Raw genomic sequence first — 13,735 nt, forward strand, 5'->3', positions numbered from 1 at the left:
TTTGAAGCCAATTCCTTCTTCCTCTCTGTAAGAAACTGAACTGCAGAATTCCTCCTGTGTTTCAAGTCTTTTTACCTCACTGCCCAGAACAAAAGCTTTTTGAATGCCTCAAACGTATATTCCAATTCTCCATTCAGAAGGAGGAGCTAAAATAGCCTATTTTGGAACTCATATCTAAGTCAATGAATGTAGCATTCGCCTACGTCTGACAAGGCAGGACATTTCAGTTTGCTGCTTTTCCTTTAGGAACTCCCTACCTCCTTGCCACTCTCAATCTCTGCACCACACTGAGTACCTCAGCTTCCACATACACTTCAGCAATTTCTTATTTACAAGTCCGCATCTCCACAAGGACAAAACTTACTGCATCTGCTTTTCTTGACTGTTGCTGCAGCGCTGTTGCAATTGCTCTCAGCTGGATGATAGTTTCCTTCCTTTTTCCTGTGCTGTTCTCCAGTCAGAGACCTTTAAACCTTCAACTTTCTTGCTCATCAGCCACAAGTTTCTGACTTCCTCTTGCCAGAGTGCTGCACTCTTCTAGGCAAGGATGCAACAGCCCAAAACACTAACAAGTCAGATGTGAAAGGGAGAAATCCTCCTAACAGTTGGTTCCAGAGCAGCAGCTGGCTCGCATTTCTGGGTGAACCGAACAGCAGAACTGATAACATCATTCTAAATCTGTACTGGAAGTACAAGTCAGTGCACCTATCCTTGTGTTATCTTGCCCAGCAGAAGCCAGTCCCTGACTCTGTAAGAAAAATGCTTGTTCATACCAAAGCTGCTGTCAGCCTGAAGAGTTTCTCCAAACCTCCCAGCCCCACCAGCAATGTTATCTGGAAGTCTCTCTTCCAAGGTCTCCAAGTATGTCCTATCTTTGCAGAAAATCGGTCCTTGAGGATGCAACTATGTAAATCTGTATAGCAGGGGAGGAAAGAGGGAATCCAAAGAAAACTATTGCAATAGAAAACAGGAACCTCTCAGGACAACTGCTGACCCCAGAAGCAATTATCAGCGCACTGGAATGAATCCACTCCTTTGCCAAAAATGAAGTTTATATTAGAAGGCTGCTTTAACCCTCCAAGGTACTGTATACTTGAAGATAGGCTGAGAAAGTTGGGGCTGTTCAGCCTGGAGAACAGAAGGCTGCATGGAGACCTCATAGCAGCCTTCCAGTATCTGAAGGGGGCCTATAGGGATGCTGGGGAGGGACTCTTCATTAGGGACTGTAGTGACAAGACAAGAGGTAACAGGTTAAAACCTAAACAGGGGGAGTTTGGATGTAAGGAAGTTCTTTACTGTGAGGGTGCTAAGGCACTGGAATGGGTTGCCCAGGGAGGTTGTGAATGCTCCATCCCTGGTGGTGTTCAAGGCCAGGTTGGACAGAGCCTTGGGTGACATGGTTTAATGTGAGGTGTCCCTGCCCATGGCAGGGGGGTTTGAACTGGGTGATGGTAAGGTCCTTTCCAACCCAAACTATTCTATGATTCTATTCAAAGATGCAAGACGCTTCAGGTTTCAACTGGCTGCAAATACTGCATCCTTTTAGCAAGAGAACAGCCAGTAATTCCAGAAGGAAACTTGATTTCACACAAGACACTGCCCTCTCATGACCAGTGCTACAATTCCCTCACTTTCACCATGTTTTCTTGCCTCTTCCCTTTTTATTGAAGCTCCTGCAGCAGGACTAGCCTATTGCTGCACACAGCTCATGCAATGGGGTTCTGGTCTGAAGCAGCCTTGAATGTACCCGCAACACATAAAAAGGAGCTAGTTCAAAACCCATCCCTGCTCAGGTTCAGTTCAAATGCAAAGAGCACAAGTCCTCAGGCTCCCTAAACAAACAGCCACGTCGCATATCAGCTTGGCAAGCACCAGAGATGCTCTGTAACAGCAACTCTGGTATGCTGTAGCTTTGTATAGAAGGCACTAAGACATAAAACATATGATTTAAAAGATTGCCAGTTATTATTAAGAGCCTTGGAGTAAACCAGGTCACAAAGATGAAGACCAGCTTCTCTGCTCCCCTCTCCTGCACGCTAATAGCTGCATTACAAAAGGCCTTGTGAAGCGGAACTACATCACATAGAATGCAGTTGCACTACAAAGGCAATGAAGCTTTCCTCTGAAAACACAAGTACAAATGGAGGAACTAGAATCAAAGACTTGAGTTAACTGAACGCCAGTTACTGTGTTCTCCTGATACGCACCTCACACCACAATTTGAGCTCATTCTATTTGAAAGTTCAGTCATATCCCTTTAAGTTATATACAAGCTTTGTAACTAGTACCTAAATTACAAAATAATCATGGAAGTCACTTTAAATAACAATCACAAATTGTCCTAAGATGCTAGAGGCACTTCTAAAAGGACAAAGTAATATATTTTGCATCAGTTACACTAGGAATAACGTAACACTCAGATCACTTCTTTTACATTCAGTTCTTTTATTTAGCAGAAGTTACTGTGAATTTGCATGTAGCTGAAGACACAATAACGGCATTTAGCTTTCATGAGCCAAAAAGCACGGATTAAGTCCTTTCCTCTTACTAAAAGCAATAGCAAAAAGTTACTCTCAATTAGGCTGAAATGCCAGAAGACAAAAACATCCTGTTTGCTTCATATTCCACATTTGTAATCTGCATTTCCTCCCCATGTCCATGATGTACTCAGAAGAACTCACTTACACACTGGCAACTGCAGTTCACAGCTCTTACCAAAATTGCCTTTCAAGGAAAGGTGCGATGCTCCTGTGTCTGACAGACCTTCAGGAGCTTAGGACCAGCTGCCATCAGCTGTATTGTCACTGATGGCAAAGAGAGACTTCATAGAAACCATTTAGCAAATAACAGGAAAAAGCAGCAAGTGGAGGCCTCTTAAGAGAACTGGAAATTCACAGTTTAAGGATGACAACACAGCACTGGCTACAAGCAACCCAGATTTTGTGGTTTACAAGATAAGCAACAAAGCTCATCTCTTTCCTCACATTTGAAGGCTATGCATTGGTATATACTAATTGGATTTGTTACGGGATTTCTGTGCATGAAATCAAACTGCCACATCTGGGTTTATTTTTGTAATAGCTTCATCTCCTACAGGAAAGATGCTAGTTTTGAAGCTCAAGCTGAAAGACAACAGATAAAAACATCAAATCCATCTAATACCCATCACAACAGTCCAACTTCAACGTTGGCTGGTAAATCTGTACTACAGGCTCTATTCTCTTATATTTTGCCCTGAGAAGCAATCTGTGCTTGGTTGCCCAGAATATTCACAATATGATTTTACTCTTGGAAATAAACTCTAAAGCGAGTGGCAAAGCAATTAACACAAAAGAACAAAGCTGAACAGAGCTTATTGAAGCGAGTCTTGAACAAGTTATTTGGGCAGAACCCAGTTTTTCTAGTCATTTTGCTTATTTGCATGCCAATGCCTCCAATATACAAAACCAGACCAGCAAGAGGATTTGAAGTGAAAAACTTGTAAAAGCTCCTGGTATCATCTAATCAAAGGACTAACTTTGGTTCCTCTAAAACAAGCTGTGCACCTTCATGATGTAAAACCATCCACAAATGGGTTAAACAAGACATTATGCTTTCCACTAGCACAATTTAGAAATGGAGATAGCAATGATGCAATAGAAATGCAGTGTTTGTACCAAACAAGAACCCCAAAACCTGAACAGGTAAGGGATGGAAATACAACTAACTACTACTGACATGGGCATGAAGTCTGTCTTGCACTTTTGTTATTAAAAGGTCTCCCCAGTGCTATACAACTAATCAAAAGCAGGTTACTCATTAAAACTCCTCTAAATTCCCATAATTTACCAGAAAAGGTTCACACATTCCTGTATGACTGATGACCATGGACAGTCCTTTTCTTAAAGGACATGGGGATGTTTTGCAAAGGACAAAACAAAGAACGCAGCTGTAATGAATACTGCAAGAACACAATGAAAACCTGCACTGCATCCATAGCACACCTTGAAATAGGTTCTGCAGCAAGGAGGAATTACTAAGACTGACATGCAGCTTTCCAGAGGTACATTTGCTACAGATAGAGATAACAAATAGAAAGGGCCGTCCCTAAACACACACAGCACACCAATGGTCACAAAACATACCAAGGCAGATCCCAAGATGCTCACCCTCAGGAGATAACATGCTTCTGTCAGTGATCTTCACATCCTCAATGCAGAGAGTGTAACTATTCCTACCACCTACACCACGGTCCCATGACAAAGGAAGAACAAAGTCATCCTGTAGCTGTCAGTCACCTGGCTATGAATATGTCAAACAAAGTGTTCTGTCAAGCACTGCACTGAACACAAGAGGGACAGGTACCAGGTGATGTGTCACCTCTTCTGGTAACAGGCTTTGCTTTCCAAAGCTTAACTCTGCGCAGGTTGGAGGGTCAGGTACAAGCTCACAGTCCCCTGCAGAAGGTACACGGAACTCTTTTCCAGAGATCCAGTGTCAGTAAGATCAGTCCCAGATTTTGCACATTCCACCTATTTTAAACCATTTCCACCCACTTGAATTTATTTTTAAAACCAGGACAACAAAAGTGCAAGACTCTGCAAATCACTTTAAAAGGTATCAACGCATTCTGGGATCTGCATGCGAGCAGCTATGTGTACCTGTTCTCTCCCCAAGAGATGAGGCTGCAGAGATGACCCAGAATAGCTGTTCATAATACGCCTGCATTTGCTTACAGCTTTATCAAGTACTAAAAGTTGTCGTTTCCCATGCTAACCTAACACCACCATGCATGCTTGCTCCTTCTCCAATCCCAATCTTCAATGTTAAAAATTAACATCTTATTTCTGTGTCTCCAAGACCCTGGATCCTCAGAACTAAAAACTAAAGAACCCCAAACACGAGTACCTGTTCAAAACAACCAGTATGAGTTTAAACATGCAATTACTATGACTTGTTTAATTCAACATAACTAGTTACTCCATACTGACTTGTTCTTCTATGTCAATCCTCAACAAAGACCCAACTGGTTAACCAAAAGTTGCTCCTCAAAGAACCATTTCCATAGAGAGGTAAGCATTTATAGCTGGAGCAGCTCATTTGACTGGAATGCTGCTCAGCAAGCTCCATTTTGATGTCTGGCTGGCTGACTGACCGACTATAGCTGCAGTGCCTTATTCCTCCTGCAGCTGAAATTTCACATCATGCAGCAATTCTGGAAAGCCACTGTTTGTCAACACCATCCTGCTCCTTTATAAATCCTGGGTTTTCTGCTCTGAAAGCATGTTCTAGCTCCAAGAGACATCTATAAACCACCACGTCATGTTCATTATACAGACACTCTACTTGTGAGGGCAAGGAGAAGTTAAGTAAGTCCAAGATCACGAACAGTGAGCAGTCATGAAAATAAGCAGACATTCACCAGCATGAGCAGTAAAGGTGTTGGAAGGTCAATGCACTGGAATTACAGTGCCACCAAAGAACTGATGAAGCAGCACATTCCTCAGCTTTTTAACAGGCCTAACAAGGTTTTGTTGGATGTGCACTTTCACAGCAGATTTTAAACCAAATTCAGTTTATTCACTGAAGGGAGAATACCTGCAAGCAAGAAAAAGAAATAAAACAGAAATAGCATTGACAGGATTGAAAATTAGCTCCATACAAAGGAAAATTCACACCATGCCCTGTTTAATCCACCTAAAAACAGTTAATAAAAAGCAACATTTTCATTAGCTTCATATCCTGAGTTCAGGATGCAGCTTCTGAGTAGAAAAAGACTCCAAAAGAGCCAGTAGAGGATCAAATATACCCACCCTTCACATTAACATCAAAAACAATAAAGGAAAATGAAACAACTCAACAGTCTACAGCATGACTGGTGGAATAGGAGCCAAGCCCATGTTCTCTTGGGTTGCCAGCTGAAATAAAACATAGCTGTAGTACTTCAAGGGACAGAAATAAATAGCTAGAACTACAAGATAAATATTCATGTGGTTTTTGCTCCATACACATCTCCTGAAAGCATCAAACTGCAGTGTTTCATCTCTGAATGAAAGCTGCAGCAAGGATGAATCTTAATAGACTCATGAAATTAGGTTACACTGGAGCTAAAACATCTATAAAAATTAGCCAAGAAGTCATTTTAATTGGCAATCTAGATACCTGCTGTAATTATTATGCACTTAAAAGTCTCTTCAGCCAGAGAACAGCTACACAAACGGCAGAATCGAGAGGAGGATTTTATTTACCAAGTTAGATTTGTTTCTTACTCCAGCGTTTGAAAGTAACAGCATCTCCCACCAAGATGCAAATGCTTTTGCATCTCTTGTTTTTCTTTATTCTGTTTGGCTTCTTTCCCTTCCTTTAAGTCTCATTGCCTCTTCCCCTACATTTCCTTGCTTTTGCCCTCTGAATTCTCTCCCACAGCCCACGGAGGGGGGGAGCTGTGTGGGTCTATCCATCCCAGAAGCAAAGCAGCAAAGCATCCTAAGCTGATAGTTTTGCTGACCTTCTTTTTAAAGCACTTAACAGCAATGGTGGCAGCAAACTGAGCATCTGAAAACTTAGCTTTGAGCAAACAGATTTCTGGTAGGAAGAATCACATTTTATTCTCTCAGGAATACAGATTTTTGGTGATGCTTCACAAGAATTAGAGCCAACTGAAACATTCAGAGTCTGGTCTGCAACCGAGTTCAGGCTACAGAATGTGTTTCTGCACCAGAACCACACCACTTGTCCCACACACTAAGTGTTGTCCCCAGCACAAAGCTACAGTGCTGCTATCAGTAGAGCTATTTATTGAAGATAAAAGCTGTAAAAATGAAACTGGAGAGAAAATACCCCCATAGTTTAGTGCTCAGATATCTGCAGAACTAATGGCTAACTCCAGTCTCACTGCAGCCAAAAATTCCATAGCCAAGGACACTGCCTCACAGAACTAATACTCAACCTAGCAAATAGACCAAGAAAACTTGATTCCAGCAGATTTATATTTTCTGATGCAAAACAATCCACTGAAATCCCCACAGAATTCTGCAAATGTGCTCCTTTTTTAACATTCCATGAATATTTGAGACATTTTACCACCTGACAGCATCTACTACAGCATTCTTCAGACTTTGTAGCCTTCCCTTGGGAACAATTTCATTGCCCACAACTGTAAAAGATCACTAAATTCTGGTTTACATGCCTTCTCCACATGATGCATGATGTGAGGCTTGATCACGACTGATAAACCAGCTCATTTCTAACCACACTGTCACAAAAATCAGTAATTCAATACTGCATTGTAAAATTTGTGATTCTTAGCAGCTACCTGAGGATTTGGTTTATCTCCTTTCGAAGTGACATGGTGGGAAGTAATCAATAACTCCAAGCACAGTGGCTTTGGACTCAAGTGTCAGTACATGTCTAATTAATCATTTATGAACACTTCTTTGAACCAAAGCTTACTTTGAAGGTGGAATTAAGTATGCTTGAATCTTTCCCATCATAATATAACCACCTTACAAATTGATCACTGGAGAAAATTACAGCATGTAACATCAGTGGAGAAAACCCCTAGAATGGTAAAAACAGGTACAGTTTTAAGTTTATAGATCTTACTCAGAGGCACTGTTAAAGCTCTGTCTCTGTGGCCCCATTCTCTCCAGGCATGTGTAACTCCACATTTATTCTTTACAAGGTATCTTACAAATCATTTTTACGGAGACTCTTAAACTATTATGGCAGCAGTCCTATTGCAAATGAAGCGGGAGGACAACACTTGACTAACCTAGTGTAAAGCCCTAAGGCAGAAGAAACCGTATTTTTATGCCTACCAGCAATTCCTCAAACACTGAAGCTCTGCAGCACATGCACACAGCTGGCACATTGTTTGTTAGAGAGTTTAAAGATGGCACCACAAGTTAACAACAGCTTTAGAAAGAGCTTCTACTAGGGTTGAATTTCCTTTAAAGCTACATTTATAGTAGATACACAAAGGATTCCAGTGTGAGAGTGTTACTATGTTTGCTGTTGTCGATATATTTCAATAAATTTTGACTTTTGAAAACAGGACAAATATATCTAAATAGTTTTTTAATGAAGAATCCACCTAGCTATCTGCCTGAGTAACATTAACTCAGATAATAAAACAGCTGCACAGCACTTAGAACCCTGTTTAAGACAAACTAAGACCATGTAAATAAAGTTATTTGCATCTCTAAAGACACGTAGCTTTTTGTTTCGCTATTAAACAACTGTTCAACACAACTGATGTGCAAAACTTGGAGAGAACATACAAGGGGGAGAGGTTCTGCTCTTCTGACAAGGTTCTAATTTCATCCCCTCAACAAACACGCTGCTAATGGCCCATTACAAACAGGCTGATGAGCCAGCCTCTCTGCAGCCTCAACACATACAGGCTTTGTAACTGAGAGTTACTGGAAGGATCCTCATTCTCAGTCCATGGACCCATCAGGACTCCACCTCAGTGCCTGCAGCTGGATCAGGTCTGAAGTGAGTGACATGAACCACGGACACCTCTGAATTCAAACACTCCTCATATCGTATTACTTTGAAACTAACACCAGAATCAAAACCCAGTGAGATCTATTAACAAATTCTTTTGGGAGCCCTAAAGCAAAATTACTGTGAAGAGTAGAAATAATGCTAGTAAAAATATAATGAAGTTACCCATTCATGAAAACACGTTTCTTGACAAGTATCATAAGCATGCAGCCTTCTTTGTAATACCCCAGAGGTTCTTTGCCTCCCAGCAGCCACAGCCTTACCTCTTCACAAACTGAAGAGCACAGCAAAGGAATTGAACTCAAACAGAAATGCCACAGACCAAGATTTCCATTCAGTTTCGTGTCGAACCACAGAGGTTACATGTCCAATAGAGCAATATACAGTTTAAGTTTGGGATCATGAAACCAAGAGGGATAAGATTAAAAGGTCCAGATGTATTTCTGCAGCTGCAGGGACAATTCACGTTTTCTGCCTGCTCCCACCACATTCATAAACCACCACGGGAAGACAACACTGTCCAGCCTCCTGCATTTCCTGCATGAAGAGCTTCTGTAGCTCACCAAGAGTCTGTCTCATTAAATTATGTGCATAATTAACTATATTGAAATCATCTAAAGGATCCAGCTAGACCAGCGAATGAATTTCCAATTGTAACTGTATTTAAAAGAAAATAAACCAAGTTTAAGTAAGTTTGGTCTATTCTTGTAACTTATCAACCTTGAAAATTAAGACATTTTCTTTGTGCAGTGAATCAAGTTGTTGAAGAGAACCACTGAAAGTAATGGTATGTCACATTTGACATGTTCTAATCGCTCACTGCTCTCATGCAACTTGATGTTAGAAGCATTTAAGAATACAAAGTAAATCACTATCACCATACAGTCTTCTCCATCATAAACATTAAGAGTTCAAGGATTGAAATAATATATACTATAATTCCAAATTCTACAGTGCTTATATATCTACAGAATCCATACAATACATAACATATTTCTTTCAACAGGAAGCATCAGTCCCGTATCTGGCAGATATACAGTGACCAACTTGCTTATTGCTCTCACTTTCCAACTTCAGTGCAGATGTCCCTGTGATGAGTTACACAACCTCTGCAAAACCATTCAAGATGTTGAGCACTCCGTATTTAAGACATTCTTTGCACACCTGGTTTTGTGCATTTCTTCCACATAAGGTAAGAAAAGCAAGCGCTTTGATGTTTCACAGTCAACAGACTGAACACTGAGCACTTTAAAACATCCTATTAGTGCCAAATACAGACATTCCTTACATCTTCATGACTCAGGTGACAAAATCAATGCCAGCTCGTGAACAGAAGTTCTAGTTACCAAGCAGCATGATGTAACATTGCATTGTTCAAGGACAAGTTACTTCAAATACAAAAACTAATGAATTATCTGCTTCAAACCTCAGTATACCTGCGTATGAACCTCACTTTCAAGCAACAGCAGCAATAAATCACCTGACTGACAATACAAACAGTGATTTAAAAATACAGCCTTATCAAAGCACAAAAGCCTGACTGGTTTGTGTTCCAGCCAGCATTAACAGAAAGCTAAGCTCTCCACCTTTGTTCTAGGTTAGCATGTGTGAAGTTCACAGGGCAGAATTCACACGAAGAAAGGCTGAAAGAAATACCAGTTTCAATCATGAAACCTTCCAGGTTAAGCAAGCACACACTGTAGAAAGCAGTAAGAGAATTAAAACTGATTTCAAGAAACCATCCAACAGTGAAAATCATCCTACCTGCTCAGCTACCAAACCAGGTACATCTGCATAGGTGTTAGCAAGGAAAGAACTCCATGCACCACACTGCTTCTCAGTACTGCAACAACTGAAGCCTCTAACCTGTCTAGGCTTCAGCTACTCACAGGCACAGAGTTTGTTGTCTAATCATCATTTTTATACCTTGAAAGTGTGTCTTCTGTTTATAAGATTATCTTAGCAGGGCTGAGCAGTTTAGGAGGAAAACGGGATGCTAATTCCTGGACAGCAGATGTCTGTGTTTCCTTTGGAGCACTCCCTGAAGTGACAAGCTCATTACAAGGTGCGCTTGGTTCAGGAAAGCACCATTACAAATCACTCCTGATTTTACCCTCAGCTGCCCTCAACTTTCTACCATGTGGCCAAACATCTGCATGAGCTGACAACTATTTTAAGGAAAGTTCTGTGTGCAGGGACTGAAAACCCAGAGGTTACTCAGGAGAAAGTCGCTGCTTGCAACTTCTTGCTTCCACGCCCGTTTAGCCAGTTCTCCTACTTCATCCCACGGCGCAGCGCTGTATGTTTGGAAGTTACCCAAGTCACTGCTTCCAGAACTTGCCCTGAGGTTTCACAAGTCCCAGAGCACACTGGTAGAAAGTTAGTTAATATGATATAGATGTGCTTGCCCCCAGATGTCAACTGGAGCTATAGAACTTGGGAAGATGAAGTTGGAATGGAACAGATTTCTCTTGCATGCATAAGTTTAAGAAAGAGTGGCACGGTAATGTTCATCTCCCCTGCAGGACCATGTCTTCATTTGACTCTTTGAAATCTTAAACGAAGGCTATGTATTTTAATAGAGAAAATCCAAAGTAAATGAAAGCGGTGTGTGCTTGCATGTAACATGCTCTCACAGATGCTTCTGAGGGGAAACGTGAGGCCATGGCAAATAAAAAAAAGAAGCGATTTTGAACCCCCATGTTAAACTCAGCCCAGCAAGTGCTGCGGAGTAACAAACCGCTTCCAGAAGGAGCCCTGAATCCAAACACACAGCACAAACATAATTAATAACCCAATTAAATAAATGGCAACATAATGTATACCTTTGCTACCATGCAGATGTTCTGGTGGCATGTTATTTAAAAAAAAAGCCTTTTTCCTGCTATTTTCCCCATCTTGCTTGTCTCCCTATCAGGAGCTCTGTAAGAGAAACAGTGAGTAGGTAACTGAAGAACAAAAATAACCCAAACTCTAATAAACCCTGGCTGCTCACTGTGCTTCAGCTGTGGCCTTAAAGCCCCCTTGAGGCTCCTGCACGGTGCTGAAACTGAGCTCAACGCATCTGGGGAACCGGGTGTCGCAGGCTCCTCTGTTAAACCACTCAGCTCCAAAAGGCATTCGGAGGACACAAGAAATGAGAACTATCCCTCCGCTGGTGCTGCCAGAGCCCTGCAGCCCGCGCTCCGCACCGTCCTTCAGCCCCGCTGCCTCCCCTGCCCGGCCCCACGGCTGACAGAGTCGTTCTGCCACTCAGCCCGAGCCCCCGCCGCCGCTGAGGCACGGGAGGGAAGGTCCTCTAGACCCAACCCGCTACCGACTCAGCCGCACGGGCCTACGACCCGGCCCGGAGGGAGAGCGAGAGGGCCAAGGATCCCGCTTCTACCGGGGAGGGGCGCAAAGCGCTGAGGCAGCCGCGTTACCCCGGCCCGGTGACCTCCAGCGCCTCGCTCCGCTCCACCCCGGCCGGACCGAGCGGGCACCCCGCGGGCGCTGAGGAGAGCCGTGTGCGGTCACCGGTGAGCGGATCCGCGGACCCCCGACCCGCCTGGGCCGCGCCGGGCCCGCGCGGAGAGGAGGGGCGGGCGCTGCCGCCCCTCTCCCAACGGGGGCAGCGCTGCGGCAGCGCGGAGCCCCCCGAGGGCACGGCCCGGAGGCATTACCTGGCACCGCGCTCCCGCGACGACCCCGCCGCAACACCCTCCCGCCCCGGCACCGATGACACCGAGGCGGAAGTGCGGCCCTCGCAGCGGCGGAGTGATGCGCCTCTCCACCAATCGCAGAGCGCAACCGCGCCCGCCCGCTGCCGAAGCGACGAATCAGCTTCCCCGTCCACCTGCCCGGAGGCGGGGCGAATGCTAATGAGGCGCCTAGTCTCACGGCCCCGGGCCGCACCACTGCTGGGGAGACTGCTGGCCAATGGTGCGGCGGAGGGGGCGGGACTATGCAGATAAAGGCCGGGCCGGCATTCCCCGCGGCGCTGGGATGCTGCACCGGGCCCGTTTCGGACGGGATGGGACGGTGCAGTCTCTCGTGTAAACGCACACGGTGATGCTGGAGACGGTATCGGCTGTTGTGAGTTGTTGGATGCTTGTACCATCACCGAGCTGCACAGCGTGAGCTCCGCTCACCACGACTACACAGAACAAAGTGTCTTCATTAATAAGGTGCAAAAGAGAGATTATTTTCCTGTTCCTCAATGCCGTACTATGCAGACGCTGGTGTCTGTAGTGTTTTGCTGTGCTCCAGTAGGATTTTAACCACTTTTCTGGGTTTTTTCCACTGTTGTGGGGTTTTCCATCACATTCCAGCGCTTCAAGGTACATCAATGGTCACCCGTAGGTCACAGAACACCACAGGTGGGTTTTCAGGCCATGCCTTCACCCCAGTGACATCCTCCCTGTCCAGCTGCTGCTCTGAGCACGTTGATGGATGTGAGGAGGTTAATGGACATCTGGAAGTCCCACAAGGTCACCAAAGCCAGGGGCTGGAACAGAACATGATTTGCCTCACCCTCAACTTGCACTTGTTGGTACACAACAGGTAACTGGAGGCAAGTTTGTAATAACCCCCTTGACGGTGATTGCTGGCACGCTAAAGCAATGGAGAGGATTTGTAGATGCTGATGCAAGTATCAGAACTGTGAGTCAGGAGTTTAAAATCGATTTGACTCATTTCTCCCGGATAACACCAGTTCTGCTCGTTTGATTTACCATCGCCTTTCTGAGCACAGACGCTGCACTTCCTCCGGGACCAGAGAACTCTTTTTCCATTGAAATGTCTCCATCCTTCCCTTTTCACACCTGAAAGCTTAGAGTCATAGAATAAAATCACAGAATCAGAGTGGTTTGGGTTGGGAGGGACCTTAAAGCTCATCAAGTTCTAACCCCTGCCAAGGCAGGGACACCTTCCACCAGAGCAGCTTGCTCCAAGCCCCATCCAACCTGGCCTTGAACACTGCCAGGGATGGGGCAGCCACAGCTTCTATGGGTGTTCACCCATTCCCAAGTTGCAAGGCAGGTGTCACTACACTCATCTTTAGGGAACATAAATCTTTGGGACTAGAGGATGATCTGCACAATTCCAAATCTGGCTTTAAGAGTTTCCCAGTGTGCCCAGATAAGTGATTCTTTCTTTTCCGGTAAGCCCCAATTCAGCAGCCCACTTCTGGATTGCTCAATGTCATAGACTCAACATTAGGCACAGAGCTTGTTATTACAGCTTAGAAGCAAAGGCAACAAACAAC

At 44.0% G+C, this 13,735-nt stretch overlaps 1 protein-coding gene across 3 annotated transcripts in view; it reads right to left on the minus strand.

Annotated features, from left to right (window-relative positions):
• Positions 1-12,291, minus strand: part of OSBPL2 (oxysterol binding protein like 2) — a 34,704-nt gene extending 22,413 nt beyond the window's left edge. Inside the window, exons 1-2 of one of the 3 annotated variants that reach the window (XM_061361592.1) lie at positions 12,153-12,291; positions 11,316-11,412 (exon numbers count right to left, since the gene is read on the minus strand). The gene's annotated coding sequence lies outside the window, so the exon portion shown is untranslated. Of the gene's footprint in view, positions 1-5,401; positions 5,561-11,315; positions 11,413-12,152 lie in introns of those variants that run through there. The other 2 variants (XM_061361593.1, XM_061361594.1) reach the window with 2 other exon arrangements.
• Between the last annotated feature and the right edge of the window lie 1,444 nt (positions 12,292-13,735).

This window comes from Neopsephotus bourkii, unplaced genomic scaffold (assembly GCF_033783945.1).
Source record: "Neopsephotus bourkii isolate Nb327-2 ecotype Australia unplaced genomic scaffold, CSIRO-AGI_Nbou_v1 NB_1060, whole genome shotgun sequence".
Taxonomy (NCBI): domain Eukaryota; kingdom Metazoa; phylum Chordata; class Aves; order Psittaciformes; family Psittacidae; genus Neopsephotus; species Neopsephotus bourkii.